Source organism: Pleurodeles waltl, chromosome 12, assembly GCF_031143425.1.
Source record: "Pleurodeles waltl isolate 20211129_DDA chromosome 12, aPleWal1.hap1.20221129, whole genome shotgun sequence".
NCBI lineage: Eukaryota > Metazoa > Chordata > Amphibia > Caudata > Salamandridae > Pleurodeles > Pleurodeles waltl.
This window is the reverse complement of record NC_090451.1, coordinates 202754523-202772872: the sequence shown is the minus strand read 5'-3', so window position 1 is coordinate 202772872 and position 18350 is coordinate 202754523.

Genomic DNA, 18350 nt, shown 5'->3' with positions numbered 1-18350 from the left:
AATAAAATCAGAGCAAGCTTCCCATCTTCCCTGTGGTGGATCATGCCACCAGGTATTCAGAGCTGTTACTTCTGAAATGGACAACTGCAAAGGTAGCTTCTAGGGCACTATGAGGGATCTTTTCGTGTGTTGAAGTTTGAAGATAGAGAGTTCTGACAGGGTAACAAACTTTATCTTCTCTTACATGAGAGAGATGTTGGGAGCAAACGTGTATGTGACCTACCACTTCTCCATCACATTCCACCTACAAACTAATAGGTTGGTGGAAAGGTTTAAGGAATCCTCTGAAAGCATGATGAAAACTCTACCAAAGAGCCTCAGGAGTAAGTGGGATTATTTTCTATTATGGCTCTTGTTTGCTTATAGAGAAATACCACAGAAGGGGAAGGGTGCAGTCTCCTTGAGCTTCTGTTTAGGCACCCAGTGTTTGGCCCACTCACCTCAATCTGTGAAGGGTGAGAATGAAATTCCAAGTCCTTGGTGGACTATGAGATTAGCCTTAGGAAGCTGCTGGTGCAATACATGAGTTGAGCAAAAAAAGCCTATGGCATGTTAAGTGCTGAAGGGGGTCAGGAGGAGTTGGTGTTTATGGCCACTCGCCTAAGAACTTTGGATGACAAGTGGTGTGGGCCATGCAAGGTAAAGCAGAAGGTTTATGAGGTAAATTACTTGGTGAACACACGTGAACAGGCTTAAGCCATACCTTTGTAGAAACTTTACATTGAGCATTATGGCGACTTTGGAGAAGGCTGAGAAAAACAGTGAGCCAGTATCTGACCTGTTGCGGAGATATGAAGGATGGTTCTGTGTATGGGGTACAACATCTCCCTGGCCTACATCTGAGCAGCCAAAAGTGTATAGAGAAGTGCAGGGACAATTGTCCCATTTCTTTTTGCGAATTCCTAGTTTGACATCTGCTTGTGTACACAACATTGATACAGGAAATATCTTGCCAGTAGAGAGAAAGGTATGCAGGACATCTAACCAAGTTTAGGACTGCATAAGGCAGAGGTTGCTAAGCTGTTCGACTAGGGAGTAAATAAGTGATCCCATAGTGCTTGGGCCTGTCCTTTAGAATTGATGCCTACACAAGAATCTACAGACTTACCATCTTTGAGGACTACTGAGCTCTCAAAGAGGTAACCAAGACCGACTCACAACTCAATCCCAGAGTTCAGGTAATGGACCGGTTAGAGAATGCCTGTTATGTAAGTGAAGTATACAAAATAGTGAAAGACAGAATGCTTGAATTAATCTCTGCTACTGGCAATTACTCGGGCCGCATCTCAGTCCATCATTATTTAGCACACCATGCTACCTCAGTTTGGACCCAGCCATATACAACTCAGTCTAGACCCCAATCCGAACAGCCCAGTTCCAACTGTCAAGCCAGGTCCTCCTTGATCCCAGACACAATCAACCAAAGACTGTTTTATCCCTGATTCGGTGTAGCTTAGTGCCAGTGGCACCGGAGCATGGGACCCATGTCTTACAAACCCATCACATTTAAGGCATTGAACTGAAGTATACAAAAAAGTGATGGATGGAATTCTTGAATTAATCTCAGTCACTGGTAGTTACTTGGGCTGCATCCCAGTCCATCATTGTTTTACACACCATGCCACCTCAGGTTGGAACGAGCCATATACAAATTAGTCTTGACTCTGCCCCATCACCTTGTTTTTGCAGTTGATGCCCTAAATGTGATGCCTAGAAGTAAGATGTGGGTCCTGTGCTTACTATGCCATAACTCAAGATATACCTCAATGATGAGACCTAAGCAGGTCGAAACTGGTCTGGCATTGCTTGTGTTCCCATCCAAGGGGGACCTTGCATGGCAGTTCGGGCTCGACTGTTCCTATTGGAGCAGGGCAAGACTGATTTGCATACAATGGATTTCTATCTAGAATTGCACAGTGGGCAAAAAACAGTCTGGAATGCGGCCAGTGGCTGAGATTAATTCAAGCATTCCTTCGCTCACCTTATTCTTTTTGTAATGAATGCTCAAAGGGAATACCCACATGCAGGTCCTATGCTCACAGTTCCACAGGACTCAAGCTGTACCTTACTGCTGAGACCTAGGTAGATTGAGACCGGTCTGTGGTTGCTTGTCTTCCCATCTGGAGGGAGCCAGGCCTAGCAGTTTTGGCTAAACTGTCGCTAAGGGAGCAGGACTAAGACTGATTTGCACAAGCAGGGTCACTTGGCAGCCTAACACCCATGAAGCTGCCTAGGATGGTGATCTAGACTGCAGAGTGTCAGAAGGCCTTTGGGGACTTGCGGCACGGTATGATTCACCTAGTAGACACCTGCCTAAGGTCAGCCCTTCATTGTGCAGACTGATATGTTGCTAAAGGAGGTAGAGCATTACTGGCTCAACATGATGACAAGAGTAGAGAGGGAGAGGGGGTATCAGCCGCAAAGGGCTCCCTAGAGAACAGAACTAAGCGGCCATTGAAAAAGAATGCTCTGCCAGCCTTCTTTGTTTTGCCCCAAGTTTGTGGTCCAGGGAGATCACAAGCCACGCAATTGGTTAACGGCAATGAAGGGTAAGTTACTGAGATGGTCTATCTCTTTACAAGGCCTAGATTTCACTGTGAAATACAAAGCCAGAAAGACTCATCGGAAAGCAAATGGACTTTCCCGCCAGTTTTGCCGATCTGATGACCAGACGTCTCCAGTGGTGAAGTAGAGATCTCGGTAGACCGATCTCGGAGGATGATCTATTGGGGCGGGAATGTCCCTGCATGGTGAACCTGAATGTACATCTGTTCTGAGTGTTTCACTACATGTGAATCTGGTATCCTGACTTTTATTTAGCCCCTAGTTTCATGCTGATCTAGCATGTGCACAGAGGCATACCTGTCTATGACAATGTGTGATACCTCGACCTGGAGGGACCCACTAAGCATGCCCTCTTAGTAATCTGGACTACTGCCCCTGTCCTGGGTGCACCTTAGAGCGGTGGTGGCAGCATACCATGTTTTGTGATTTCCACTATGACCAGCATTTTTCATCCGTCAGTGAGAGAATAGCATACTAACCCCTCTTGTGTAAATTTATGCTGTTATGTGTAATCCAGAAACTTAAGTCAGATGTACAACTATCTGGTAGCAAACTGCGACCAGTATTTTTGCAACTAGTGATGTGTCAGAGTCCGACCTACCTCATGAATATTAATAAGGTAGGTTGCAAGTAGCAATTCACTACAGTTGGGTGTCATCACAGGGATGGTGGCTTGCTAGGGTTACAAATGTTTTTGTTTTAGAGTTTGCAGTGCCCACGGGGACCACTGACTAATTCCAAGCAAACTTTTTTAACATTCATGAAGGGGAAGGGATCCCCATAGGGGATTAGGGTACAACCTCAATATGGGGGTCAGTAGCTTTACAACCATTAATACAAATAGATAGGAATCAAATTTTGGAAAGGAAGCCTGTAACATGCCCCTTACAAACAGTGATTCCCTAACCTTTTTTTAAACTGATTTTGGGTGTCGGTATAAAGTTACAGAATCCCACAATGAGCTTAGTGTGCTGCTAAAAGCAGTTTTTCAGTTGCAAACTCTGAATCGGAGAATTTATTACTGAAATGCTGCTTTGTAAAACTGGCCACTTATGCTGACATACGCTGTGTATGTCAAGTGTGTGTGCATGTAGAGTAAGCAAGTAGTACATAATGTGGTAGTAGGACTCTAGTGCGTATAAGTCTGCATACTGAAGCCAATGGGATCAATTTTGGATGCCCCTGGTTGAGCATGGCACAAGACAAATCATGAGAACAGCTTACCCTGAGAGTTGAAGTGTATTTCCTGAATTCCTGAGGTTGGAGGGTGGAGATCTAGACATTGAAGTGAGGGGGGTGGAGACATGGCTCCACCACAAACCCAACACATCAAACAACACCATCCCAACCCTCTATGCTCCTGGACCCAACACCAACCCTCTATGCTCCTGGACCGACATCAACAATGAAGACACCATCAACACCATGGCCTCCATCCACTCCGGCTCACCCTCGGACCCCTGCCCACACCAGATCTTCAACAAAGCCAGCAACATCATCGCACCCCACCTCTGCACAATCATCAACAGCTCCTTTGAGACAGCCACCTTCCCGGAGAGATGGAAACACGCCGACGTCAACGCCCTGTTGAAGAAACCCAAAGCAGATCCAGATAACCCCATTAACTACCGACCTATCTCCCTCCTGCCCCTTCCCAGCGAAGGTCATTGAAAAAATCGTGAACAGCCATCTTTCCCGCTACCTGGAGGACCTCCCAATCCGGATTTGGCAAGAACCACAGCACGGAGACCGCACTCATTGCTGCCACAGATGACATCAGGACAATGCTCGACAAAGGCGAAACTGCAGCACTCATCCTCTTGGACCTTTCTGCAGCTTTCGACACTGTCTGTCGCCACACCCTTCGAACACGCCTCCACAACACCGGGATCCGCGGCAAGGCCCTCAACTGGATCTCCTCTTTCCTCTCCGGCAGAACCCAGAGAGACCGCCTTCCGCCTTACCTGTCTGAATCCTCCAAAACCATCTGTGGCGTCCCTCAAGGATCCTCCCTCAGCCCAACACTTTTCAAGGTTTACATGGCTCCCTTCGCCAACATCGCACGATCCCACCACATCACATAGTATCCTACGCAGACGACACCCAGCTGATCATCTCCCTCACGAAAGACCCCACAACAGCAATAAACAACCTCCACAAGGGACTTCACGCTATTGCCGACTGGATGGAATCAAGCCTCCTCAAGCTAAACACAGACAAAACAGAGGTCCTCATCCTCAGCAGCAACCTCTCCACCTGGAATGACTCCTGGTGGCCTACCTACCTCGGAGCCGCCCCCACCCCCACCACCCAAGTACGGAACCTGGGCATCATCCTTGACTCAGCACTCAGCATGACTCAGCAGGTCAACGCAGTCTCCTCCTCCTGATACAACACCCTCCGCATGCTCTACAAGATCTTCAAATGGATTCCAATAGAAACCAGAAAAACAGTCACCCGTGCCCTAGTCAGCAGCCGACTGGACTTCGGCAACGTGCTCTATGCAGGAACCACGGCCAAACTACAAAAGAAAATGCAACATATCCAAAAGGCCTCCGCCCGACTCATCCTTGACACCCCACGCCGCAACCACAGCTCTGCCCACCTCAGAGAGCTACACTGGCTACCCGTATCAAAGAGGATTACCTTCAAACTACTCACCCACGCACACAAAGCCCTCCACACCACACGTCCGGCCTACCTCAACGACAGACTCACATTCCACACCCCCGCCCGCCAGCTCTGCTCCGTCAGCCTCGCCCTCGTATCCTTCTCTTACCTCGCCACCAAGACCTGGAACTCCCTACCGCTCCAACTACGCCAGACCCAAGACCTCCTGGCCTTCAGAAAACACCTCAAGACATGGCTATTCGACCAATAGCTCCCCCCCCAGCGCCTTGAGACACTGACAGGTGAGTAGCGCGCTTTATAAATTGATGATTGATTGATTGATTAAACATTCCATGAAGACTCTGTTAGCAAGGGGCTGCTGACTAGTTCTTCCTGAGCACTGCCATTGGGTAGGTGGTAGGATATAAGGGTGTGTCTGCAGTTTCTGTCGTTCAAGGTTAGGAAGTTTCACAGTGAGGGCTGGCCCTTGTCCCCAATAACTCCTTTAGAAAGGTTCATGACAGACAGGTGCAGAAAATCACACTTCATTGTGTCCATGTGGTAGATGATCCTATTTGGACATAGCCCCAGTGCTATCTGCTGTGCCAAGCATCACTTTACGCAAAGGTAATGTCAGAAAGCAGCCTGACAAAGAAAACTGAAATGAGACAAACCCAAACCAGCGCTGAAGTTTGAGATAGTGCATCCACATACCTGGTCAGAAAATATGTATAAAGGGGGATCCAAACTACCCCACCTTGTTCCAGTCCTAAGTTCTTCTTGGCCAAGGAAGGGAGTGCTCTACAGAGTACACAAAGAGCAGCTGTGTAAACTGGGCTGGTGTTTGCCTGACAGCCAGTCTTCCAGAAGTGAAGGGCTATCACCTAATGTCTCTGCTTTTTGCTGGCACAGCTATGAGTCAACTTAGTGTCTAGCAGCCTGCTTGCCTGCTGAAAGGAGCAAGGCATGTGCCAGGCCTTAAAGGAGACTCTGTCAAAGAGAAGAAGCCCACCATGGTCCGGTGTGTGGAGCACCAAAAGAAATCAAACAGTATGAGAGAGCAAAGCCAGGTGAGACCTGTATTTTACATGGGTCTCCCAGGTACCTGAAAACTGCACTAAAGAACACCAAATGAAGCGTGGCTGTTTCTGCTGTCGGCCTCTGCAGCTGTGAACTAGTGCTGCTGCTACCACTATACCAAGAGTGCATGTCACTGCTGAGTGAGCCTGATCTGTCTGAGAGGCCACCATAGCATGTCCGCCTGTAGACCTGATGAGCTTTGATGGCTGTAAGTGCACACCACCTATGTGAGCCTGATCAGCCTGGGAGACTGCAAATCGCTGCCGTAAACCTGATTGACCAGGACTGGCTGGAGACGCCATGCCATGATACCAAGGTCTGCTGTGTTGCATTTACCCAGTGAAGACGCACCAGGGGGACACTAGCACAAAAATACAAGGCAAGGGCTGCGCCAATCTCTACACTCAATCTACAAGAAGGAAATCGAGTGCGAGGACTTGAGACATAGGCCCTCATTTTGACATTGGCAGTAAAAACCGCCTACCGCCGCGGAGATGGCCGCCAAAAGACCGTCGCCCGGCTACCATCCACCCGTCATAATATGACCACACCCGGATTTCCGCAACAAGAAGGGCGGAAATCCAGCTGTGGCCATACTGGTAGATGGTGGTAAGGTGGCGCTGCTACCACCAGCAGCGCCACGCCAGTAGACCGCCGCCAGCCATATTTTGACAAATAGTACGGCCTAACAGTGTTCTGCAGGCGGGCGCTGCTGGCGGTAGCTGCGCCCCGTCCCCTGCCATAAGACCCCTGGATCCAGGTAAATCGGGTCTCCAACAGGGGAGAGGGGTGGGGGCATTGTATGTGTGTGTATGGGGGTGTGTGCATGGATGTGTGAGTGTGTGCGTGAATGCAAGTGTGTATATTGTGTTGTTTGCGTGCATGTATGAATGTGTGTGAGTGCGTGGATTAATGTGTGAGTGCATGGATGTATGGTAATGTGTATGCATGTCGGCGTGTATGTTATGATGTGTGTGCGGATGTATGCATGAATGAATGTATGCATGTGTGTATGTATGTCGGATGAGTGTGTGTCTGCGTGCATGTGTGTTTTGGGGGTGTGGATGTAGGGAGGGGTGGGGGGCATCTGGGGAGTTGTTGAGGGGGGGCGCCTATCAGTGACAGGGAAGGAATTCCCTGTCACTGGTAGGGCCTACCGCCATTGTTTTCGTGGCGTTAAAACCATGGCGGTATTCAGGGACATGGCTGTCGGAGTGGTACATTGGCGGGTTGGCTTCAGCCAAACCTGCCAATATCATAATGTGGCAGTAAGTACCGCCAGCCTGTTGGTGGTATTACCACCAGATTAGCACCGACCGCCGGGGTCATAATGACCCCCTTAATGCCTAAAGTAAGGCTGAAGTACTGAGTGGTACTTCAGAGCCCAATGGACTAGCAATTATATAATCTGCACCTTTGCCTAATTTGTTTCCTGGTTACCAGTTACTAGTCACAGTAGCGCCTAGGGTTACCCTGGTGTGAAGAGGATACTATAGTGGGAAGACGAAGTACTGTTAAGGACCTGATGAGTTTGAATCTGACATGAACCTGACACTCCACTTTGTCATTGTCAATGCTGACGATATACAGACAAACACTGTAAATAGTCAGGGGGGAGAACAGGGACTGGAAAAAGAGAGAGTAACACAGCTGTGGTCACGTTTCTTCCAAGCATTATATATGGAGACCTGTCTGCTGGTACTGCTTGTTCACCAGGTACGTATTCGTCAGAGTACTCAGTGACATTTCTTGTACAGAATGGTATTTAAGTTAACAGAGTAGTCTGGTACGATCACACCAAATCCAGAGTTATACCACATCAAAAGGAAACACACGTAATAGCAAGACTTACAAACAATTCAGAATTGGCATCCCTCTTTCCAACTTCCACCAGTGGTGCACTGGGGATCTTTGAGAAAGACCAGGAGACCTGCCCAACAACCAGGCAAAAGCCAACACGAGGAAGCCAACAACTGCAGAAGGGGTAAGCAACAGTTGAAACAGCTATAACGTGTCAAACGAGCAGGTATAATTGAACTGAAATGAGGGGAAGGGGAAAGCAAAACAAAAGTGAATGAAGGGAAGGCCGTGAGACCGACTGAAGTGATAGCGAAAACAATTTAGCAAAACGCACAATTCCCAGGCAAGGTCCTGGTTGCTCTACATGCCTCCTTATGCAGGAGTACCTATGATGACCCGGAAGTCACACTTAGAGAACCATCTGTTGCTGCAAAATGCTACACCACTTACCTACGCCTAAGGCGCCATCTCCCCATTTTCCCTTTATTATTTCCCAGCTTCACGCGAGATCCTGACCCTTCTTAATAGATAGAAGTGCCTTCTGAAGAACGCAACCAGGGATACAACCCTGCACTTACTTACAATTATTTTTTGTAGCTGATTATTGGCAAACACTTGTGGAGTTCAGTGTACGGCAATGTTCACACAGTCAGGAACTCACATTTACTCTGAACATGTGTATAACATAACAATGCATTCATATGAACGAGACAATTGCTTTTACTGGCCCAACATATGTTGTCACCCTCATGTTTGAATGTCAGGACAGGAAAGGAAGCCAACCATCCAGCATCCAAAGCTCTCCCAAGAGCCCCATACCTTCTCAAATGTTTTGATGCAGCCACGTCCTTGGTGGACAAATCTTTCAGCACTCAAGCACCAGTCCATATTCCTAGCCCACTGGTGACTGACTCTCCCCATAGTCCAAGAAATCACTGTTTTTGATCCAGAGCTAGTGTTAATGAGGTGACAATGGTAAGACATTGCACCACCTCAGCCCAATAGGCTTAAACCTCCTGGCAGATCCATATCATGTGGATAAATGTTCCCACACAGACACAGCATTGGAGGTGGTCCTGATTATTGGTTTGCCCCATATTCATCAGAGGGTGGCTTGTATAGAAGATTCTGTGAAGTATCTTAATTTGTATTAAATGTAATGACCTAAATTCCACCCTAATCGCACCACCCTGGGATAATGAGTGCCTCGTCCAGTCATCATCACTCCTAGAACTCTCTCAGCAGGGACAGTGTATCTGGCATGCTATTGATTAGTGTATATATATATATATATATGTATATATATATATATATGTATTACAAAGCAAGAAGATTATGGCAACGCACTCAGTTAAGGCTTATTCTTTCACTTTAATCAGTGCAACAAAACAAAACGACGCGTTTCAACCAAACGGTCTTCTTCCGAGTTTACAAGTCCTTTCACTCTGTTCGCTTTTATATTTACTCACCATTATTACCAATACAATGCATTATGGGATTTGTAGTGCATTACAAAAGAAAACAATTACTTTATTTGTGAATAAATTCAAATATTATAGTACCACATAATATAATTTTAAATTTGCATATCCACTGACATTATTTTTACAAAATTAGATTAATAATGAATTTGAGAGAGAAAAAAGACTGTAAATTTCAATATCATATGAAATATTCTCAAGAATGGTTTGATAGCCTATAATTCTCGATTAATTTTGAAGCATCTTCGATGTTTTTTACAGAGCCCAATTTCCTTGATATCAGAGAACTTTAAAATATTATTAAAATATTTTCTCATTCAAATAATCCAATGATTATACACAGATATCGGTGTAGTACCAAAATACATGCTACAGAAAATGTATACATGTACAAAAAGCTCCTCATCATTGTTCAATCCATATGGTGTTTTTGTTCTCATTTGAATGATATATCTCGACTCTAATTGTCTTATCTTCCTGGTGACTTTTTCAAGGCTAAAGAGTGGGTAGAGTTGTAGAAAATTCCAAATTGGGATGTAATATGATACCGATTCCACGAGAACATAACGCTACACGGTACTCCGTCTCATATGGACTGCGCTAGGACTTATCAAGGTCCTTCAATCCAAGTACTTTATAACTGTGTCGACATTCCGTACCCGGGCGCGTTTAATTACCGGCCCAATACAGTTCACGATTTGCATATTACATCCCAATTTGGAATTTTCTACAACTCTACCCACTCTTTAGCCTTGAAAAAGTCACCTGCGTGACGAAACACGTGTTGGCGTGACGAAACACGTGTTCCCTCTCAATGAAGCAAACTGCGTTTTCAAATAAAAAGATTTTCTATTAAGAACGTGGGACATTAACGTGCCTTATTCACCAACGAACTCTACACACCTTGGAAGTTACTATTTATGTATCACTGCTCTGTACATTGTGTGCTGTGGTCTTTACTGCTCATTGATATTTGAAACTCTGTAAAGTTGCCTGGAATAACAATTTCACTATCAAATTGATCCAGTTTTCCTTTTGCCCATCTGATTCATTTGTTTGTTGTATCTATTATGAAGCTGAAATCCCAACCTCGTTGCTTTAGAGAATCTGTGGTTTTAGTTACCATTCAATATGCCTACAGTACATCCATACCTTACATTTGCAAGTACAGAGATAAAGGAGTGGTATTTCAAAAAATAAATAGATACATATGTGCAGTTCAAATGGTATCAAATGTTATTAGTTCTGTATCTGAGCTCATCATTGAAGCTGTCTGACAAGGATAGCTCTTACATAGTTTGAAGAGCCTCAGTGTACATGGCATGGCTTAGGTCATTGTATAAACCAAACATCTTTGTCAGTGCTACATCTTTTGCTTGGGAAGGGTATGGCCAGACGTGGACCTGTGCTCGCTATACCACTGGTTTCAAGCTAGCCTGGCTTATGATGGATGATACCCCGAAATTAGTCCCAGGATGCTTGTTTTCTAGTCCAGGGAGAACCTGACTTGGCAGTTTTGGCTGGATTGCTCCTATGAGGAGCAGGGTCAAGACTGATTTGTATATAGCTTGGTCCAAACTAGAATGGCGTGGCAAGCAAAATAATGATGGATTAAACCCAGATCTGTGACTGGGGATGAATGTTTGACAGTGTTCAGCATTCTGTCCACCATCTTTTTGTGTTGCATCTTTGGCCCACCATCTTATTTCTCCAATCGTGGAGATGGACTGGAACTGTGCTTGAATGCGTTTGTCTCCCTACACGTTCCTACGAAGGTATGATTCCCTGAGACATACAGCACAAGACTTTAGCAGCCCAAACAGTGATTTTGCAGATATAAAGATTTTAGTGTCATCAATCATGACAAGGTTAAGTAAATGTGCGTAGCACCACACATGAATCTGCTCAGGTGCTTTCTTTACTTAGCCATGCTACTCCAGTCTATCCTACTGTATCCCAGTCCAATCCACCCCACCCCAGTTCAGCCCACCCCACTCAGTCCAATCCATCCAGCTCACCCCACTCAAGTCCACCCCACTTCAATCCAACCCACACAAATCCAACCCACCCACTTCAGTCCAATCCACCCCACTCCAATCCAATCGAGTTCTCCTCCTCCCTCCAGTTCAATCTAATCCACCCTACTCCAGACCAGTCTAATCCACATGCTACATCTGTCGAGTTACCAACACAATTTGCAACATTAATGTTCATGGATTCAAGTGCAATAAACAACAGTTCACTTCCCAGTTCGCCTACAATTCATCACAGATACAAGGCATTTGTGGGCATCGGTCACATATCTGATCATAATAGAGCACTGATCTACAAAGGGTATGTCCTGTGTCGTATCCAGCTGTATTGTGAACATTTCAGCTTAATTGATTTCTTATTTTAGTAATGAGGAAATTATACCTATGAGAGAGTTAACAGTTGAAATCAGGGTAACCAGATTGCCAGGTCCTTTACCACTCTCTGCAACTCATGGAATTTTTCACTCTTTTTTATGACTTCTTCAAGGTGACCTTTTTTATAAGGGATCACATTTTTTGAGATACTGAAGAAGTTTCAATTAAATGCCATTATCTAATGGTTCATCTTCTAAGGTGTAAGTTGCATCTGTAGTTGCTTGATTGCTCAGACCTCTATTGCGAATCAGTTTTATGATTTCAACTACTCTTTCTAGAATGCAATGTTTTTTGTTTCACATGCTCTTGTTTCACCGAGGCGTGCTTTTGAAGATGATGGCTACATATACCTACGTTTCTTGATCGCATCATGAAGGATTCAAAATTATTATGATGAAGGATGCTGTCTTCGTGCACATCGATTTTTTCATGCATATGCCGTTCATCAGAATAGACATCAATGAAAGCACTTCTTTCCTTCTTTTTGCTAAAAGCCAGACATACCACACAGAAAAAAGCTCTGGCTTTGTGTGATTAAGTCAACCACTGCCTTGGTTTCCCATTTTTTGGCTGATATCATTTTTTAGCATTCCAACGTAGACCATCTGCTTGACAGGGATGAAACTTAAAAAAGGCATTACATTTTTCATATGATGGTCTTATAAACCATTGTGTCTCATCAACCTTTTTAGCTGAATCAGTCAAAGTCATATCAGCGCATGTTGCTTCCTCAACTATGGGGGCTTCTTGAAACTTATCTTCAAGATCTCCATCACTTTCTAATTCAATGCAACCTTCTATAGACTCAGGGGCAGCCTCCTTTACTGCTGCATCACTGCTTATGTCAGTTTCTTCAACAGTTTCAGTACTGACGCTTGTGGAAGAGGTGCCTCCTTCACGAAAAATCAATTATGTTTTGGACATAAACATGTCACTCACTTTCTGGTAAAGGATTGCTTCGTTCTCATGCTTTTTCTATAATTTTTTCATGGTCTTTCTCAGCAACTCCTTTCTCGTGTGATTTCTTCTTCCCAACACCTTTCCTGTCTATAGTGAAAATCTAGAATGACAGACAAGAGGTTTCTCAGAGCTGACACAGGACTGATGCATTTGGATTTGGAACAAGGCATTCCTTAGAACAGTTCTGCACACAACATAACTAAGGTTACCGGAATTTAAAGAATGAATACTTTTATGTGTTTAGATCTGTGTGATAAGGATTCACAGAAGCCATCACTCTTAAGCTATGCAAATGGAACAGGTAGGTATACTCCAATCATAGCTATGCCGGGCTATGCTATTTAAGCTTGAAATTTGGTAAGCACTTCATGACACTGCAGGTGTTTATGACTATAAAACTGTGCATTATTTCCTGTTCCATGGCTGAGCACCACACACATCTTTGGCAATGCTCTTAAGTCTGACATGTAGCACCTCAGCCACACTACTGAGAGCCACGTATAGCTGTGGCAGGCTACTGCACCTCCATCGAACAGGTGGTAGTACTTACTAGCCCACAGTTCAGTCTACCAAACATAGCTCTGCCATGACACATTGATAATCTATCCGCTGCCATACCAGTCCTTCATCCTCCCCATGTCCCTATGGTCACCCCCACTCACTGGTCTAATACTTTCAGCCTCTCAATGACATTTTCGATCTCAACCTTGTCAAGAGACTGAGAGGGTACTGGGCACCTTTCAGTGACTACAGATTGATGTGATTCAGTCTGATTCTGAATTGCATTTTATATATATATATATATATATATATATATATATATATATATATATATATATATATAGCACTTACTACCCTTATGTGGGGCGCTGTAGCACTTGGCTACGTGGGTAGCTCACTACACCATGTAGGTTTTTTTTGTTGAAAGTGTCTTGTCTTTGTTTTGATCCTGCATGGGAAATGTTTCCACCATGTTGTGCGTGGAGACCACAGAGGCATTGATATCGTGGAACAAAGAGCTTAGCAGTGTGATGGATGAGGAAACGTGAGAGACAGGTGCAATGATCTGGCGACCTGTGGAGGGTCATGGACGACAAGAAACCCTCCTTCGAGTGGAATCATTTGCATTCTCCCATCTCAGGATGGCCTGACCTAGCTGCTGCACTTCAGGACGTTAGTGCATGAAAATAATACATTTATGTTGTTTTTATATTAGCATCCATATCCTGTCATGGGCACTGGGCCAATTCACACAAGTGAGGTACTTTTTATCGGAAGACATGTGGGAAAATAGAATGGTAGAAAATCTCTTATTACCAACTGGATTTTGCTGCATCTGTACCTTCCAAGTGTAAGCCAGTAATTGTTGCTGGGAGAGAAAAGGAAGAGAGAAATAATAAGAATAAGGTGGTGCCTGTTGAAATGTATTTGACACAAGCAGGCTGCAGCATGATATTTCTTGCAGAAACACTGTTCATAGGAGAAGGGTGATATGTAGTGTGGTATGTAGATAAGGGGAGATAAATAACCAAGGTGGATGCTTGAGGCATTGATTGAAGAGGTAACAAACAGGTAACAATAACAGTAGTTTTACAGTAGGCCAATTTACAATTTGCACAGTACATGAATAATTGTAGCAATGAAGTGATGACTAGTATGAATATAGAAATTACAATAATATATGAGAATACACAAAATCTAATAATGACAACTGAAGCAATCTCCCTGGAAACTGGTCCAAATTATTTAGTACAAACAACTCCTCAACTTAGAATTCCAGTCTGAATGTACAGTGGGGCAAAGTCTGGAGAAAGGAGTGTGGAAGGGCCGATCACATAAAAAGTGCAAGGTGAATGAGCCGTCAGGACACCTCTGTACAGTACTTTGTGGGCTGAGTGAGGCAGGAGAACAACTTATAAGAAAGACATCAAACTCCAGAGAGAGGCTCAGATATTTTATTGTGTCTACATTTTCAGTGACTGCGCAGTCCTGTACTTTTCAAAGCTAAAGAACAAGCTGCAACAAGAGCTCTGGGCTCTATTGATCTCTAAAACACAGCAGCGGTTCGGGTGCGCGGAAAGGGCAGGGCGGCATGTTGGGGGGGAGGGGAATGAACATTGATTTAATTTAATTTTTAAAAAAACACTCACCTTCCCTCGCCGCCACGCTGCGCCGCTCCTCTCCTTTATCGCAGGCTGTAGGCACAGGCTCCCAGCCTGCCCTGGGGCCAATCCCGATGCTGCTCAGTGCAGTGTCAGGATTGGCTGGGAGAAACCCAGTCAGGGCGCTCGCAGTCAGACTGGGAGCCTGTGCAGGCTTTCTCCAGCCCGGCAACTGTGTTGCTTGGCTGGAGATAGCCTACTGCAGGTGTGTTTGGCTGGCCCGAGGAGGCCAGCCAAACATACATGTGCAGTGAAGGGGAGTGCTGTACACTCCCCCTCACTGCTCCCCACCTACGTGGCCCTGCCCCTTTACCAGTAAATGATAATAAACTAAGCTTATTATTGTTTTTTTGGTAAAGGTTTTGCAGCTGCCACGGTTGGCGGGGTGACGCTCCTCCGCCCAAACGGAGGAACCGCCCCTGCTAAAACATGAGTTCTCAGATGTAGCACTGGGCCTTCTGCATGCAAAACAGAACTGTGATCAGGCAGCTCGGGACTGCACGCGCCACCAGAGCCTTCAGGGCAGCGACTGGGCAGCTCAGGGCCGCTAACCGGCGGCTCAGTGCTGCGACCAGGCTGCTCGCATTTTGTACATTGGGTCAATCACTGAACGGAGACGTACTGTTTCTTACCTTCACTACTGCACTTGAGTGAACACTGTTCATACCATGACATGTTGGCCTTAGCACAGGAGGGGAAGGACGAAAGTGAGGGAATGGGCACAGAGCAGATGTGCCTGCTAAGTCAGGAGTCTGCCCATCGGTTACCACCAATGGCTGTTGGTTGATTTCTGATCATTCTGCTTGGCTTGGCTGCTGCCCTGGCGGGCTGTTGTGGGCCTGCACATGTACAGCATCTGAAAGAGCTCCAGCCAGCCACTACAAGGTCTGACGTCATCATGTTGACAACTCAGGGGGAGAGCATGAAGTGTGTGACTAAGTGAGGGAGGGTGAAGAACACGGGAGTGGGACAAAATTATATGATTGGTGAGATATTATGCCAGGGTTGTCATTAGTAATGCTTTTGTGCGCTCCTTGAGATTGACAGCTGCTTGACTTTTCATCCTTGGCGTGGTCTCCCTTAACTTTTTGCCGCTGTTTCCCAAGTTGTTGATGTGTGCTAGACCCTGATTTTGCTGTTTTTGTTACTCTGGGCACTTTACCACTGCTAACCAGTGCTAAAGTGCAAGTGCTCTGTTACAAAATGTGTATGTAATTGGCTTATCCATGATTGGCATGTCTGATTTATTAGTAAGTCCCTAGTACAGTACACTAGAGGTACCCAGGGCCTGTAAATCAAATGCTACTAGTGGGCCCACATAAGTAGCTCTGTAATCATGCCTCAGACCTGCCACTGCAGTGTCTGCAGTTTTAACTGTAAATTCGACTTGGCAAGTGTACCCACTTTCCAAGCCCACACCTTCCCTTTTCCTACATGTAAGGCACTCCTAAGGTAGGCCCCAAGGGCAGGGTGCAGTGTATGGTTAAGGTAGGTCATATAGTAATGTGTTTATATATCCTGACAGTGAAATATTGCTAAATATGTTTTTCGCTGTTGCAAGGCCTGTCCCTCTCATAGGTTAACATGGGGGCTAATCTGATTAAAGTGTAGATTCCCTTTGGGAGCGGATGGACATGTGGAATTTGGGGTCTCTGAGCTCAAAATTTAAAAATACATCTTTTAGTAAAGTTGATTTTAAGATTGTGTGTTTGAAAATGCCACCTTTAGAAAGTGAGCATTTCCTTGCTTTTACCATTTCTGTGACTCTGCCTGTTTGTGGATTCCCTGTCTGGGTCAGTTTGACATTTGGGCTGGTTGCACCTCACACTAGACAGTGACACAAATGGAGCTGGGGATGTAGCCTGCATATCCTGATGAGCCATCTGTGCTAGGAGTGAGGGGAGGAGTGGTCACTCACACCTGAAAGGGCTGTGCCTGCCCTCACACAATGCAGTCTCCAACCCCCTGGTGAGTGTCTGGGGCCTGGCCTGGGCAAAGCAGGATTTCACAATCAAGAGAGACTTTGCTTTGAAGTAGGCCTACTTCAAAGGAGAAAACAAGTATAAGAAGGGCACCCAAAAACACAGACTTTAGAACACTTCTGGAAAGCAAGAGGAACCTCTGCCTGGAGAAGAGCTGAAGAGCTGAGGAAGAAGAGCTGCCCTGCCTGTGACTGCTTAGTGGAGCTATCCTGCAGTTTCTACTTCTGCCAGAGAAAGAGGGCAAAGACCGGACTCTGTGTGCCTTCCATCTTGTGAAGATCTCCAAGGGGTTGATTTAGAACTTGCCTCCTGTTGTTTGAAGTCTCAGGGACAGCAATGAATTCTCTCTGCCAGCACATGGAGTCTCTGGAGAGACTCCTACTCTGCCCTGTGGTCCCCATCCAGTTCTTGGGACCCTGAAAGGAGAGGCTGGCAGCCTAAGAGGAAGAAATCCACGCACACAATGCCCTGTTGGGAAAAGATCGATGCAACTCCGAAAAATCGCCGTGCTGCTGGCTTTGTGGCTGAAAATCAACGCTCGCCTGCAACGCGATCGAAGAATCGACGCACGGAGCTGGACAAACAACGCACAGCATCGCTGACGGAGGCTGGGAGTTCGCAACCTGCGTTGCGTGGTTTTCAGATCATCGTGCGGCCGGATTTCCGACGCAAGTACCGCTGGGTGTGTAAAAACACCGCAAGGCCTGCCCGGACCCGAGAGTGCTGACTGGATCGGTGCATCGCTCTCCTGCGGAGAGACGAAACGATGCGCCCCGACCCGACAAAAGGAGAAACGACGCAAGGTCTCGCTCGTGAGTGAAATCTACGCATCGCAAGCCTTTAACACACACTCACCCGTGCTGGATTATTTTTTACGCACCCCAGGTACATTTTCACGCTAACAGTGTTAGTGTGTGTTTAAAACTACATGAAGACTCTTTTTGCTTTTTAAATAACTTGACTTGTGTACTGTGGATTTTTGTCGTTTTAGTCTTGTTTTGTATAGATAAATATTTTCTATTTTTCTAAACCTGTGTTGTGTCATTTTGTAGTGTTTTCATTAAGTTGCTGTGTGTGGTGGTACAAATACTTTACACCTAGCACTCTGAAGTTAAGCCTACTGCTCGTGCCAAGCTACCAAGGGGGTAAGCAGGGGTTAGCTGAGGGTATAGGTGAGACCCAATGTTTGATGTTGGCAACAGTGTCTCAAAAGTGAGATGCATGCGCTAGCACATGCTCTCGCAGGTTTGACCATAAAAATGTAAAAACTGTGGTTCCAAAAAAAAGAAAAAGGGTTTTTTG